This window comes from Chelonia mydas, chromosome 1 (assembly GCF_015237465.2).
Source record: "Chelonia mydas isolate rCheMyd1 chromosome 1, rCheMyd1.pri.v2, whole genome shotgun sequence".
NCBI lineage: Eukaryota > Metazoa > Chordata > Testudines > Cheloniidae > Chelonia > Chelonia mydas.
In genome coordinates, this window is record NC_057849.1 from 257,734,178 (window position 1) to 257,747,789 (window position 13,612).

Here is a 13,612-nt window from a genome sequence, read left to right on the forward strand (position 1 = left end):
GAACTCTCATATTTCAGAAAACAAGCCAAACTAGAAGTGAAAAGGGCTAACTCACAACTTACACTATGCACAGATTAGTCCATAAGTGTCTCCTCGAGCAGTGGCTCTCAACCTTTCCAGACTACTGTACCCCTTTCAGGAATCTGATTTGTCTTACATACCCCACGTTTCACTTCACTTAAAACCTACTTGCTTATAATATCAGACATAAAAATACAAAAAAAAGTTTCACAGCCACACTATTACTGACAAATTGCTGACTTTCTCATAAATCAATTGGACTATAAATACTGTACTTACATTTCAGTATACAGTACATAGAGCAGTATAAACAAGTCATTGTCTGTATGAAATTTTAGTTTGTACTGACTTTGCTAGTGCTTTTTATGTAGCCTGTTGTAAAACTAGGCAAATATCTAGATGAATCGTTGTACCTCCTGGAAGACCTCTGCCTACCCCCAGGGGTAAATGTACTCCTGGTTGAGAACCACTGTATTAGAGAGCTTTTTGCACCATCTTCTGAAACACCTGGTGCTGAACTGTCAGAGAGAGGACATTGGACCAGACGGACCACTGGTCCGATGTGGTATGGCAATTCACATGCCCCTACCTTTCTCAACTTCAGATGCAGGTTTCTTCTAATGCTATGCAAAGATGTAAAAAAAGAGTGAAACTTTTTGTAAAAATACATAAACATAAGACTCACAGTTTTATGACTTCTTGGGTTTATGCCTTGGCTTCTGTTACTGAGCAATGGAACCAACTTTGTGCAGTGCTTGGAAAAATCCTCTGTCCCTCCCAAATGCCAAACTTTCTTCTCTATAACAGAGCATTCACCAATAAGCTTAATGCTAAGACTAAACCCTGACTCAGCACTGTCGACCCAGGCAAGGTGTTTGTCAAAATACACCAAGGCAGCCTCTTAATATGTCTACAAGGAAATCTTTGTATTTTCTCAAACAGTGGCTACAGGTAAGGGCTGCTTTATATTTGATTTATTAAAGGCAGCACCTTCTAACCCATCCCTCCAGGGTCATGGAAAGCCTCATCTTAATTCCTTCCCCTTCTAACCCACACTGAAGTGGCAGCCCAGCTAATGTTCTGTCCTACCAAATCCCTCACTTTGCTTAGGCCCTGGTCCCGTCATGAGCTCTGGGCAGGTAAATCCCTGCACATGTGCAGAGCCCCAGGGAAGTCTCTGGGCCTGCGCACTGACACAGATGTCCACCTTCAGAGAGCTCATTGAAACGGGGGGCATTACTCATGGCAGTACAGAAACGTTACACTCTCAGCCAAACAGAATTGTCTGGGAGCCTCCCCATTGATCAGCCACTGACACAAGGTGTAGCTGAGGAAGATTCAAAGGAGGATTTGCCATTATCTGAATAATGTGGAGCAGATAGTTAATCTGGTTAATAGTTTAAATGTAAATATTACTCACTCGGTACAGTCCCTTTTAGTACCTTTTCCCCCAAGCAAAGCTGATTGTGAATAGGTAAGCTGGGACTCATGGGCAGGACAGACTTAAGAACATAGCTCCATTGGCTTCAAAACAGGTTTGTGGGTGATCCTATGGTTGTGAGCCTTTAGCTAATGAGATGGTAACTTTCTACCACATCCTAACCCCAAGGTCTCCCTTGTAGCCACTCTGTACTGATGGGAGAGAGCTCTCCTATTGACATAATTAAACCACCCCTCAAAGAGCTCTCCCACTGACTTAGCGCTGTGCACGCTACCACTTACGCTAGCAAAACTATGTTGCTCTGGGGTATGCAAGAAAGACACCACCCCCCGCCCCCGAGCAACATTGCTATAACAATGTAAGCTTGTAGTGTAGGACTGACCTTAGACAAATTAGATGCCTTCAAGCCAGCAGGGCCTGACGGAAGGCATACTAGAATACGTAAGGAACTGGCTGAAGAGATCTCTGAGCCATTAGTGATTATCTTTGGGAATTTCTAGAGGAAGGGGGACATCCTAGAGGACTGGAAAAGGGCAAGTTACCCATCTATAAAAAGGGAACAAGGACAACCTTGGGAATTAGACCTGTCAGCCTAACTTCAATACCTGGACAGATAATAGAGAAAATAATCAAACAATCCATTTGTAAGCACCACAAGATAATGTGATAAGTAACAGTCAATATGGACTTGTCAAGAACAAATCATGTCAAACCAACCTAGTATCCTTCTTGGACAGGGTAACAAGCCTACTGGATATGGAGGAAGCAGTAAATGTGATGTATATCAACTTTAATAAGGCTTTTGTTACTGTTTCACATGCCCTTTTCAGAAGCAAACTATGGCAATCTAGCCTAGATGACCTTGCTATAAGGTGGGTGCACAACTGGCTGGATAACTACTCAGAGTAGTTATCAGTGCTTCAGTCAAGCTGGGAGGCCATTTCACATGGGGTCCCACAGGGATCTGTCCTAGGTCTAGTTCTATTCAATATATTTATGTCATTATCTAAACTGAGAGTACACTTAATTTGTTGATACCACGCTGGGAGGGGTTCCAAGCGCTTTGAAGGACAGCATTAGAATTCAAAGTGATCTAGACAAACTGGAGAAATGGCCTGAAATAAATAGGATGAAATTCCATAAGGACAAATGCAAATACTACAGTTAGACAGGAACAATCAATTGCCCCAAAACACAATGGGAAAATGAGCACCTAGGAAGGAGTACTGCAGAAAAGAATCTGGGAGGCATCTCAGGATGGAGGGATTACCTTGGCCTCAAGCAAATGGTCAGCAGCCAGAACAATCTCCCCAGGGGCCATCTCCCAGGAATCCACAAAGTAAGGTCACATTCCAGCTGACAGTGTGTTGTCCAATGTGTCTCATGTTCTAGTGACCTAAGAATCTCTGGTCTAAATGCTGGAAGAGAAAGGCAACTGGATTTCTGCCTGACTTCCACACTGGAACATCTTCCAACAGTACCACTTTAGTTCCTGAAATATTTGCCTAAAGTTTCCTTTGGTTAAGGAATTGTCTGTCTGAATCTTACTGCTCAAAACTCTTCCCCTCTAATCTAATCATGTGCCTTCCTGAATTACCCAGTTTGTGAGCATTCACTAGTGGTAGCCTGCTCTTATTTGGTATCAAACCTTCCCCTACATTTAATATGCCTCTGTACAAGGAGCAATACTTCAAAAGTCTTAAAGAAAATCCCTAGCAGGCTGACAGTAAGGGAGTAAATTCTGATCAATTCCTGCAGCCCTACTGATTCTGGGACATCAGGATGGTGGTGTGGGAGCAGAGGGGATGGGGGGCAAAGCGTATGTATTGCAGAAGATGGATGATTCTTGGCAGAGCTGAACATAGGAGTGTATCAAAATCAGGCAGGAAGCTTAGAAAAACCTGAAGGGAAAGCCGCTATGCTACTACTAGAGGCAAGTACTAGGAGATATTGAAGGGGGTTACTGCCTGCTGGGGGAGCATGCAGCTAAGGCTTTGCCTTTATTCTTTGCTAGTTCAACGAATGGATTATGCTGAAACCAGCCATGGTCCTTCCTGGCAGTGACCTAGGAAGGGTTTCTTGTGATAACGAGATCTACCCCAGTGACTGGTTTGCTCTTCAGAACAACTCCAATCCCTGTTTTCTCTCCTCTCATCACACTTCCAAGATATATTGTAAAGGATCTTCACTTCCCAGACATTAAATTGGTTTTCTAAATGGGTAGTTTCTTTAAAATAACTGTGCAAAGCCTAGTGAAGGGGTGGCAAACTATTGGTCAAGATGCAGACATTTTTTTTTCTTGATCTCTAGATCCCAACATTCTGAGAGTGAATGCAGGTGTAGAGGTTCCATGCCCCAGTCTCCCTCCTGAATCCGTGTTTCCTTTGGCTATAAACTTTGACAAGTAAGGTCTTGTCTACATGAAAGACTGTTCTTCCTTAACTTCCCTTCTCTTCTACCCCCTCGCCCACCCCAGACACAGATTAAACAAATCCCAAAGAGGAAAAGTTGTACTCAATATTGATCAACCTACCCTCTGTTCAGACTAAGAATTGAGCATCTGTCCTTGGAAGTGAAGACTCTCTTGTTGCAGCTGCACAGACTTCTGTGTCTTCCAATTCTATGCCTGGACTGCAAACTTGGAATCCTCTGAACAAGTTCATAAAGCTCTGTCTACAGACAGACCATGCAGAGCGGTGATCTTTGTCAATGCTTGGACAGGCTTTCAAGGAATAGCCAAGCTGTTGCAGGTAGTGGAGTGAGTTGCTCCTGTTGGGGGCACACTTCCTCTGGTGCTAGGAGCCTGTGCTTCTGGAGGTGCTGTCCTTTAATAGTGCTCATGGCCATTAAATCCTTAGCACATATCTCAAAAACAGGTGGCTGTTATTCCTGGAGTCCTGGCCATACTTCTGTTTAGGCAGAGTTCTGATGACCCAAATTCCTCCTATGTCTCACTGGCAGTGATGGGATTTGCTTCCTGGGCTAAATGAAGGTGTTGCCTCAGACTTGGATACAACTGCCTCCTCGGTGTGTTGAGCCCTGGTCTGCCCTCCCTGGCACAAACCCAAGGCAGGTTATATGTAGCTCAAATATCCCTTAACTGGAGAGCTGCAGACACACAGTCCCTGAAGTGACACTGCAGTGATGTCCTGGGGAAGTCTGTGCAGAACCGAACAGCTTCTGGACAACCTCCTCTGAGTGGTTCCCCAGTTGCATACAGGTCTCTTCAGGGCTCAATTCTCACTGGCTCTGCCTGGGCACTGCTGCTGCCTCAGTGGACAGGTGGCATAGAAGATGACCGGGACTTGCTTTGGGTTCATGCTGCAGAATACACACGTGTAAATCTGAGTTCTTGAGTGAGGTCACAGGGCATCTCCTAGCCCTGCCCAAGCAGAACATTTGGGTGGGGGGGGGAGAGAAAGAATATGCCATTGCGGTGTGGCTCACGGATAACCTTTAGGCTTTTTGTCCTGCATTGCACCCCTGTGCACCAACGATTCCCATGTGCTCTGGTCTAGAAACCCATTGCAAAAGGTGTTAAGATGAAAGCTGCTACCTAAGATCTTAATTGTAACTCCAAGTCTTAACAATCTCTCTTCTCTCCCCCTCCCCCTCGTTTTTAAGCCCAGTGATGGGTGAAATGGCAGCTGTTGCCAACCTAGGTCCTATGCCAAGAGCACCACAATCATCCAGCACTGGCAGGAATAACCAGTGGCAAGAATCGGTGAGCCTGGCACAGCGTGAGCATGTTCAGAGGATGTAGGCTTCTGGTGTCACAAGGGGACTTCTCTCCCTCCAAGAAGAGGGACAGGCTTCTGAATTAAGAAGTCCTTTGCCCTATATCGAAGAACATGGGATTTCATGTGAAATCCATTCTCTGCCTCTCTCCACCACCAGTGGCGGATTAATGATTTTGCCGCCCCTAGGCCCAGAAATAATTGCCGCCCGCAGCTCACCTCCACTCCACCTCCTCCCCCGAGCCACCGCTGGGTCCTGCTTCTCCCCGCTCCCTGCCAGTGCTTGTGCGCGAAACAGGTTCACAAAGGGGGGGAACGCAGGGTGCTCAAGAGAGGACGCGGGGCTGGGGCGGGGATTTAGGGAAGGGGACCAATAGGGGCAGAGAGGGGGTGGGGAAGGGGTGGAGTTGGGGCGGGGCCGGGCCGGGGGCAGAGGGTGCAAACCGGCACTGGGGGAAGCAGCCTCTGGCTGCTATTATAAATTTGTCGCCCTAGGCCTTGTTGGCCCAGGTGTTAACACGCCGCGGTCCACCACACTCTTCTACCCTTGCCAAATAAAGGCAGATGGTGGCTGATGCTCCAAGTGGCTTGCTGAAAAGTAAAAAGAAGGGACCTGTAGGCTTCAGTAATGGAGGGGGGTTTTTTGGTGGGGGTGGAGGGGAATGAAGACTATAGACTGGAAAAACATAAGTTCTATGTAATATTTACTTATAACCAAGGAAACTTTGTCTTCATATTACAGTAAAGCCAAGAGCTCCAGCTGAGATTAGAGCCCACTGAGCTGGGCTCTTTACCAATAAGTAAGGAGGCAATCCCTTCCCTGAAGCTACTCAGTTTGTCTCACTAAGATAAAATACTTTCCTGGTCTTTCTCCTTTTTATATGCAGCATGACCTGTTGAGATGGGGTGAGAACAGTGGTACATGGCTGTCAGTCAAAGCTCGCCCCCCCCCCCCCGAAGTGTCCTGCTCAAGGCCTTAGAACTACTTTCCTGAGATTCCTGAAACACAAACCAAAAGCCTGTCTCTGACTGAGAAGCAATTTTTCAGTTAGAAGAAACTGAATCCTCTGTTGCATGGGTGTCTTCCTGTTTAGTGTCCAAATGATTTATCCCAATCCCGATCCTTCCATACTGGGAGATGAGCGCACAGAGAGGCTGGTGTCATTTGCTCGGAGAGTGGAAGGGGAGTCGTATGAACAAGCAAACAGCAGGGTAAGTGGCGTTATCTCTGCTACCAGAGCTCCAGAGAGTACACACCAAACACAGATCTTACTGTATTGGTGACGGCTTAGGCTTGTGTCAAGTCCTCCTCCACTGATCCAGCCCTAATTAGAGTCCTAGTTCGATGAGGCTGCCAGCACTCTTACTTAGGCCTGCTCAATACCATCAAGGTGACACAGTAGCAAAAAACCTCAATTACCACCCCAGTGCCCTTGAACTGGTGATAGCAACAAGGGAGCACTCTGCCAAAAAAGTGTACAAAAATGGCTTCCAGAGTTCCTTAAACCCTATGGCTTGAGCTCAATCTGAAATAGAGCTGTCCTGAGAGCCATGAATGACCAGAGGGTCCAAAAAAAATGCAAGCTGGTATGTCACAAGGCTTTTTTTAGGGAATGGGGAAGTGAGTGGAAAGCATGTGTCCTTCTCGCTTAGTATCTGCATATGTTCACAGCAAGGAAACTCTCTTCCTGTAGTGCCAGACTTCAATGTCTGCTTTCCTCGCATGCAGTAAAGAATGGATGTTGAAACCTAATTCTTATACCTTAACACAAATAAGAGGCTTTTTTTTGGTTGCCCTTGCAGGGAATCCGTATAGTATCTGACCTTGACTCTCCTTCATTGCATATTTAGGGTTGGGACAGCTTCTGTACATGCACAGCATATTAGTAGGGGTTTCTTTAAGCAATCTCATAGACTCATAGATCTTAAAGTCAGAAGGGACCATTATGATCATCTAGTCTGACCTCCTGCACAATGCAGGCCACAGAATCTCACCCACTCTGTCTAATCTACAGGTTCTTTTCCTTTCTCCCCTGTTTCCTTAAATCGGGAGGAATACCACCATCTGCTAACTGAGAAGATCCATGAAATCCACAGACACATATGGGAAGTGCAAGAGAACAGGCTGCTGGGGCAGCAAGGACTTGGTATATTGCCAGCTACGCAGCAGCAAGGACCTGGCATGGGTCAGCCATAACAAGAATATCTGCTAGTAAGAACAATATGGGTCTTTTGATGTTTCTCGACATATTACAGGGAGTCTAACCAGTTCTCCATATCACCAGAAACTAACATGACTGTCATACATCTGTTGCTAGTTCTGAGCCTAAATAAGACAATAACAGTAGTGCTCATCAAGTGAGATGAGTCTCCTTGCTTGACCTTATTAAATCAGCCTGCTAGCCTGGTAGGATGCTTTCACCACTTGTATTCAGGTAGCACCAAGAAGCCCCATTCAGGATTTGGGTGGATCCTACTGTGCTAGAAGCTGTACGAAGTATGAGACTAGATATGTCACTTCTGGACATCTAAACCATATGTCCTAATTCTTTGGATACCTCTTACTAAGAGCATTCTGGTATTGGCTGAGAAGAAATGTCCATAAATGAGCACTGATCGTATTGTCTCTCATTCTAGGTCCAATAAAGAACTAGGTCATTGGTGGGGGTGGGAAACTGGTTTGACAAGCCCTTCTGATATATGGGGGGTGTGCTCTTGACAGTACCCAAATAACTTACAACACAACTAGAACATGGGGAGACCATATCTTATCCATGTTGATGCTGTACCTGATGATTCTGCTCCCTAGCCAGCTGCACAATAAAACTGTATTGTGCCCATAATAAATGAATCCCCAAAGTCTCTGCTATCTGGCTGCCCCTTAAATGTTTCTATATTATAAAAGACTAAAGTGTCTCCCTGGATCTCTGTCTGAATACTGTGCCATATGCTTTAAATGCACCCTTGTTAACTCTGGTAATATGAGTGAGGATAATCTACTTAAAATCTGTTCCCCTGCCTGGTGGTGGAGATGGCTTTAAGAACTCTGTATTTCTGTATCCTTGGTAAAACTTGGTTAAAATCCATCTTCAATAGTGGGTAACATTTCCATTCCTCTATTTAAGTACAAATGCAGAATAACATGGCTTAAACTGTATTGTACCTGTTAGTGGCTTCTTGTCCATGAGTTTACCCTAATCTTTGACCTAGATATCTGAAGATGCCACCCTTTCAGTAATCCACACGGTTTGACCTGCCTTCCCTCTAGGGGGCCAACCTAGCTTCTATATCAGACACTCTGTCCTTGACATGATGACTCACCTTCTGGATCTGCTGGTGACATAAGCATAGCCTTTGAGTAGCCTTTTCTGAACCGCCTCTCTACTCTTCCCAAGTGAGCTTTTAGCATCTGGAGCCTAAGGCTCCTTGGTAATGGCATGTAGGAAGCCTAATAGTGCATGGAACCTGCCCATTCAACTCCGTAGTATTTGACCATTCTGGCTACTGTAAGAAAGGGGTGTATCCTCCTGTAACAAACTGGAGGGTTTAACTGTGTCTAGCAAAGTTGTTGGCAAATGAGCAGTTTTCCTCCAAGAACTTCTAACTATTCTTTTTGTAACAGGCTTTGTGGAGAGCTGACTGGCACTTCTGGCAGATCCCAACCTCCAGGAAGAACTGTCTGGACTATCATCATCCAAGCTGCCTCCTCTGGACAAGATTAACAAGTGACTACAATTTCTTGGTGTACACTTGGCATGATGGATTCAGATTTTTAAATGCAAAGTAAGAGTCTAACATACTCTACTTCCCTAGAAGTTTATTTTAATAACTCTTTAATGCTCTTTGACTCTGTACAGCTTGGCAGGCTTCCCCCCCCCCCCACCCCCCCTTTTTTTTTTTAAAAGGTTCAGGTGACTAGAAATGTGTCCAGGGAAACCTGGATCTGAATCTCTTCTGAATTAAATAGGTGTAACTCCCCTGACTTCAGTGAGTTACATCAATATTGTACTTCTGGTGTAAACTAGAAGAAAACTGCGCCAGCATCTCTGGATGTCTCCAGATAACTGCTGTTCCCAGAACCTTTCATTTAAATAATCCCCAAACAACTTCCTGTTACCATTGATGAGGTTCTAGGGTTCTGATTGTAAAATCTTTCCCCTTTGTCTTACCACATACCACCACTCCATTCAGGTTGCAACAACCTTGAGACTGTTTTGCTAAGCCCAGGTTCAAAAACTAGCAAAACCCAAAGGTGACTAGAGCAGACACATATGGCCTGCCTCTTAATTTTACTGCCTGAAGAACCAACCACTTGGAAAAGGGGAGAGAAAAGAAACCTTTCACTACCCCCACAGAACCGTCTAATATTTTTTCAGCTGGGCTCAAAGTTTAGATCTAAACTTCTGCTCTGGCATTGGCTTGGGGTCCAGTCCCACCACCTCTAGCCCACCTACATAGGCTCTTAGGGTGATGTGTGGTACAACTGCTTAATGCACTGCTGGAATGTACTCAGAAATGTGACTAACAGCTGACATGTACTCTCATACCCTAGAGTAGTATGGTTCGCTGCTTAGGCCAAGCAAAGTGGGAAGGCATGTGGGGTTAAGTGCTGCCCCCCGCAGTTTTCTGCTTGGCTGCTGGGGAGAGGCACAGCAGGAGAAGGGCAGGTAACTTTGGTAGAGGCAGGGAGAGCATGGTGGTCCTGAGGCTGTGTGCAGGGTGGGGGGTGCTTGGGGAGGAGCTGGGAGCAGGTTCCTTGGCCTCTGCCTGGAGGAACAGGGGCTGGCTCCAGCTGGGCCCAGAGGCATAAGCTTCCTGCTTCTGTGGCCACAGCCCACCAGGAGCCAGTGAGGAATTGGGTGCCCTGGCCTAGGGAGGTGGGGCTGGAAGCTTCTCCCAGAGGAGACACATGGGCTGGTCACATATCCTCCCCTTTACATTGTGCCCTCCTAGGATCAGGAGATGTAGGCAAACCATAGATACTCAAGTCAACTCCAACAGTGTGTGAAACTAATTAATTCAGAGCAGATCAGCTTTGCAATAAGGAGTAACTCACCACCCTCCTTTTTGTCCAGCTACAACTGTCCCTGGTAGGCTGTGGAACTGGAGTCTTAGCAACAGGATGCAAGGTAGGGGGGACCTACTTAATTTCTGGCAGATGTTGCCAGTCTCTACTAATTGTCAAATAGTAAAAGCAAAACACTCCAACTTAAAGGGGGTGGCAACCACCTAAGCTTGGTTTGTTTGTAGAAATAAATGGGCTACCAACATCTCTTCTCCCCCTCCCCCAACCACCCCCCCCCATTCCATTAATGAAATGGTAGCAGTGTGCTATGTCACTTCTACAGTGGGGATTTTCTTTATTAGGAAACAAGGCCAGTCTCAAATTGTCATTAGGTAACCCCCAGATCACTTAAGGTTTCCCTGATTTGAAGCTGAGTTCAGCAAGACTATAATAAGAATTAATGCTGCACTTTGCATGCATGCCCACTAAAGGGTTTGAAGGAGTAGCTGGGGTGAGATGGACGGATGTCTCAAATGTTCTCCAGTGCCTGTTTTTTTTTTTAAATATATATTTAGCTATTACAGTGGTGGTGGGGGACCCCTCAAAATACAAGGTAGGATAACTCGGCCAGAAACACATGCAGATTCAGAGTACCTGAAACAATAGCTCTGAGGTGTAAACTGCTCATTCATTTCAGTGATTCCAATGATATCCTTCAATGTCAGACTGGTTAATTATTTTGCTGTTTTAGCAAATGAAGGGCAAAGATGTGGATTATAAAAATCTATTTAAATCTGTGGTCCCCAATTGTGAGGGCAACTCCTTTCCTGCAAAGAAAATTCAAATGACAAGCTGTTACAGATAACTGTAAAAACTTCAGATGTGTAGGACTTTCATAAGGGGGGAGCACCATCTTAGCCACTATGGATGTAGAAGCCCTCTACACCAACATTCCACACAAAGATGGACTACAAGCCGTCAGGAACAGTGTACCCGATAATGTCACGGCAAACCTGGTGGCTGAACTTTGTGACTTTGTCCTCACCCGTAACTATTTCACATTTGGGGACAATGTATACCTTCAAATCAGCAGCACTGCTATGGGTACCCGCATGGCCCCACAATATGCCAACATTTTTATGGCTGACTTAGAACAACGCTTCCTAAGCTCTCGTTCCCAATGCCCCTACTCTACTTGCACTACATTGATGACATCTTCATCATCTGGACCCATGGAAAAGAAGCCCTTGAGGAATTCCACCATGATTTCAACAATTTCCATCCCACCATCAACCTCAGCCTGGACCAGTCCACACAAGAGATCCACTTCCTGGACACTACAGTGCTAATAAGCGATGGTCACATAAACACCACCCTATACCGGAAACCTACCGACCACTATTCCTACCTACATGCCTGCAGCTTTCATCCAGACCACACCACATGATCCATTGTCTACAGCCAAGCTCTACGATACAACCACATTTGCTCCAACCCCTCACACAGAGACAAACACCTACAAGATCTCTATCAAGCGTTCTTACAACTACAATACCCACCTGCTGAAGAAGTGAAAAAACAGACTGAGAGAGCCAGAAGAGTACCCAGAAGTTACCTACTACAGGACAGGCCCAACAAAGAAAATAACAGAATGCCACTACCCATCACCTTCAGCCCCCAACTAAAACCTCTCCAACACATCATCAAGGATCTACAACCTATCCTGAAGGATGACCCATCACTCTCACAGATCTTGGGAGACAGGCCAGTCCTTGCATACAGACAGCCCCCCAACCTGAAGCAAATACTCACCAGCAACCACACACCACACAACAGAACCACTAACCCAGGAACCTATCCTTGCAACAATGCCCGTTGCCAACTGTGTCCACATATCTGTTCAGGGGACACCAGCATAGGGCCTAATCACATCAGCCACACTATCAGAAGCTCGTTCACCTTCACATCTACCAATGTGATATATGCCATCATGTACCAGCAATGCCCCTCTGCCATGTACATTGGCCAAACTAGACAGTCTCTACGTAAAAGAATAAATGGACACAAATCAGACATCAAGAATTATAACATTCAAAAACCAGTCGGAGAACACTTCAATCTCTCTGGTTGCTCGCTTACAGACCTAAAGGTGGCAATTCTTCAACAAAAAAAATTTCAAAAACCAGACTCCAAGGAGAGACTGCTGAATTGGAATTAATTTGCAAACTGGATACAATTAATTTAGGCTTGAATAGAGACTGGGAGTGGATGGGTCATTACACAAAGTAAAACTATGTCCCCATGTTTATTTCTCCCTCCTCCCCCTACTGTTCCTCAGATGTTCTTGTCAACTGCTGGAAATGGCCCACCTTGATTATCACTACAAAAGGTTCCTCCCCCCCCCCCCCCCACCCCGGTAATAGCTCACCTTACCTGTTCACTCTCCTTACAGTGTGTATGGTAACACCCATTGTTTCATGTTCTCTGTGTATATAAATCTCCCCACTGTATTTTCCACTGAATGCATCTGCTGAAGTGAGCTGTATGTACCTCACAAAAGCTTATGCTTAAATACATTTGTTAGTCTCTAAGGTGCCACCAGTCCTCCTTTTCCTTTTGTGGATACAGACTAACACGGCTGCTACTCTGAAACCTGTCTTCCTGCAAAGGCTCAACTTTCAAGAGTCAGGACAGGAACTACAGCACTGAGGATGGCTACCACTCTTCTCTGACAGAAAGTTACCCCAATAACCTGCCACCTTCCTGTATTTTATGACTGGCTGTTTCTCAAGAAAACCAGTGTGCATTAAGGGTGTGCACAGTCCCCAAGTGCTGAGAGAAACAAACAAAAGCCAGCACCAAAAAGGAAGTTGCACTAGGGCCCCCCAGTGTTCAAAAATCATGACTCATGCTCATCCAAAATCAACAACTTGGCTTTAAAAATCTTGAGATTATGTAAAATAATTGGGTGTTTTTTATTCGCCTTCTGCTTTTTGAGTCTTCAGGCTGCAGGGGGGTGGTCACAGTGTGACGCTTTCGCCACACTCCCTCTTACTTTAAGGCGGAAACCATCACACAGCCGCCTGGCTGCAGGCGCTGGGGCTTCAGGAAAACCCGAATTAGCCTGAGAGCGGGCACCAGGACTAGCCTGGCCCCTGGCACGGGAGAGCACCGGGCAGGGTTTCCCGCGGGCTCCAGGGCAGGAGCGACCGCGGCCGGAGGTTCGCGCCCCCCCCCCCCCATGCGAGTTGACGGAAGGAGGCTCGGCCTGAGGCACCTCCCCCCACCTAGAGCTGTAGGAAGAATGACGCAGCCGGAAGGACGGACCACGCCTCGGGAGCCACCTGCCTCAGGGGCGGGGCTGTAACCCCCCCTCCCCACCCCGTGGCCGCCTTCTGCCAAGCTATT

General features: G+C 46.1%; 2 long non-coding RNA genes across 4 annotated transcripts; one reads left to right on the plus strand and one right to left on the minus strand.

Moving 5' to 3' along the window:
- Positions 1-375: 375 nt before the first annotated feature.
- LOC119564023 lies at positions 376-13,586 on the minus strand. 3 transcript variants are annotated; one of them, XR_005222920.2, is made up of 3 exons: positions 13,260-13,586; positions 3,996-4,844; positions 376-2,880 (listed from the first exon to the last, which is right to left on the minus strand). It is a non-coding gene; the product is annotated as an uncharacterized LOC119564023 (long non-coding RNA). The 3 variants fall into 3 exon arrangements; XR_006289954.1 differs by lacking the exon at positions 13,260-13,586 and adding an exon at positions 12,638-12,693; XR_005222921.2 differs by lacking the exon at positions 13,260-13,586 and having other exon boundaries at positions 376-644; positions 2,733-2,880; positions 3,996-5,534.
- On the plus strand, positions 2,696-5,166 carry LOC122465252. The gene is made up of 3 exons (XR_006289956.1): positions 2,696-2,801; positions 3,773-3,866; positions 5,087-5,166. It is a non-coding gene; the product is annotated as an uncharacterized LOC122465252 (long non-coding RNA).
- Positions 13,587-13,612: the final 26 nt, after the last annotated feature.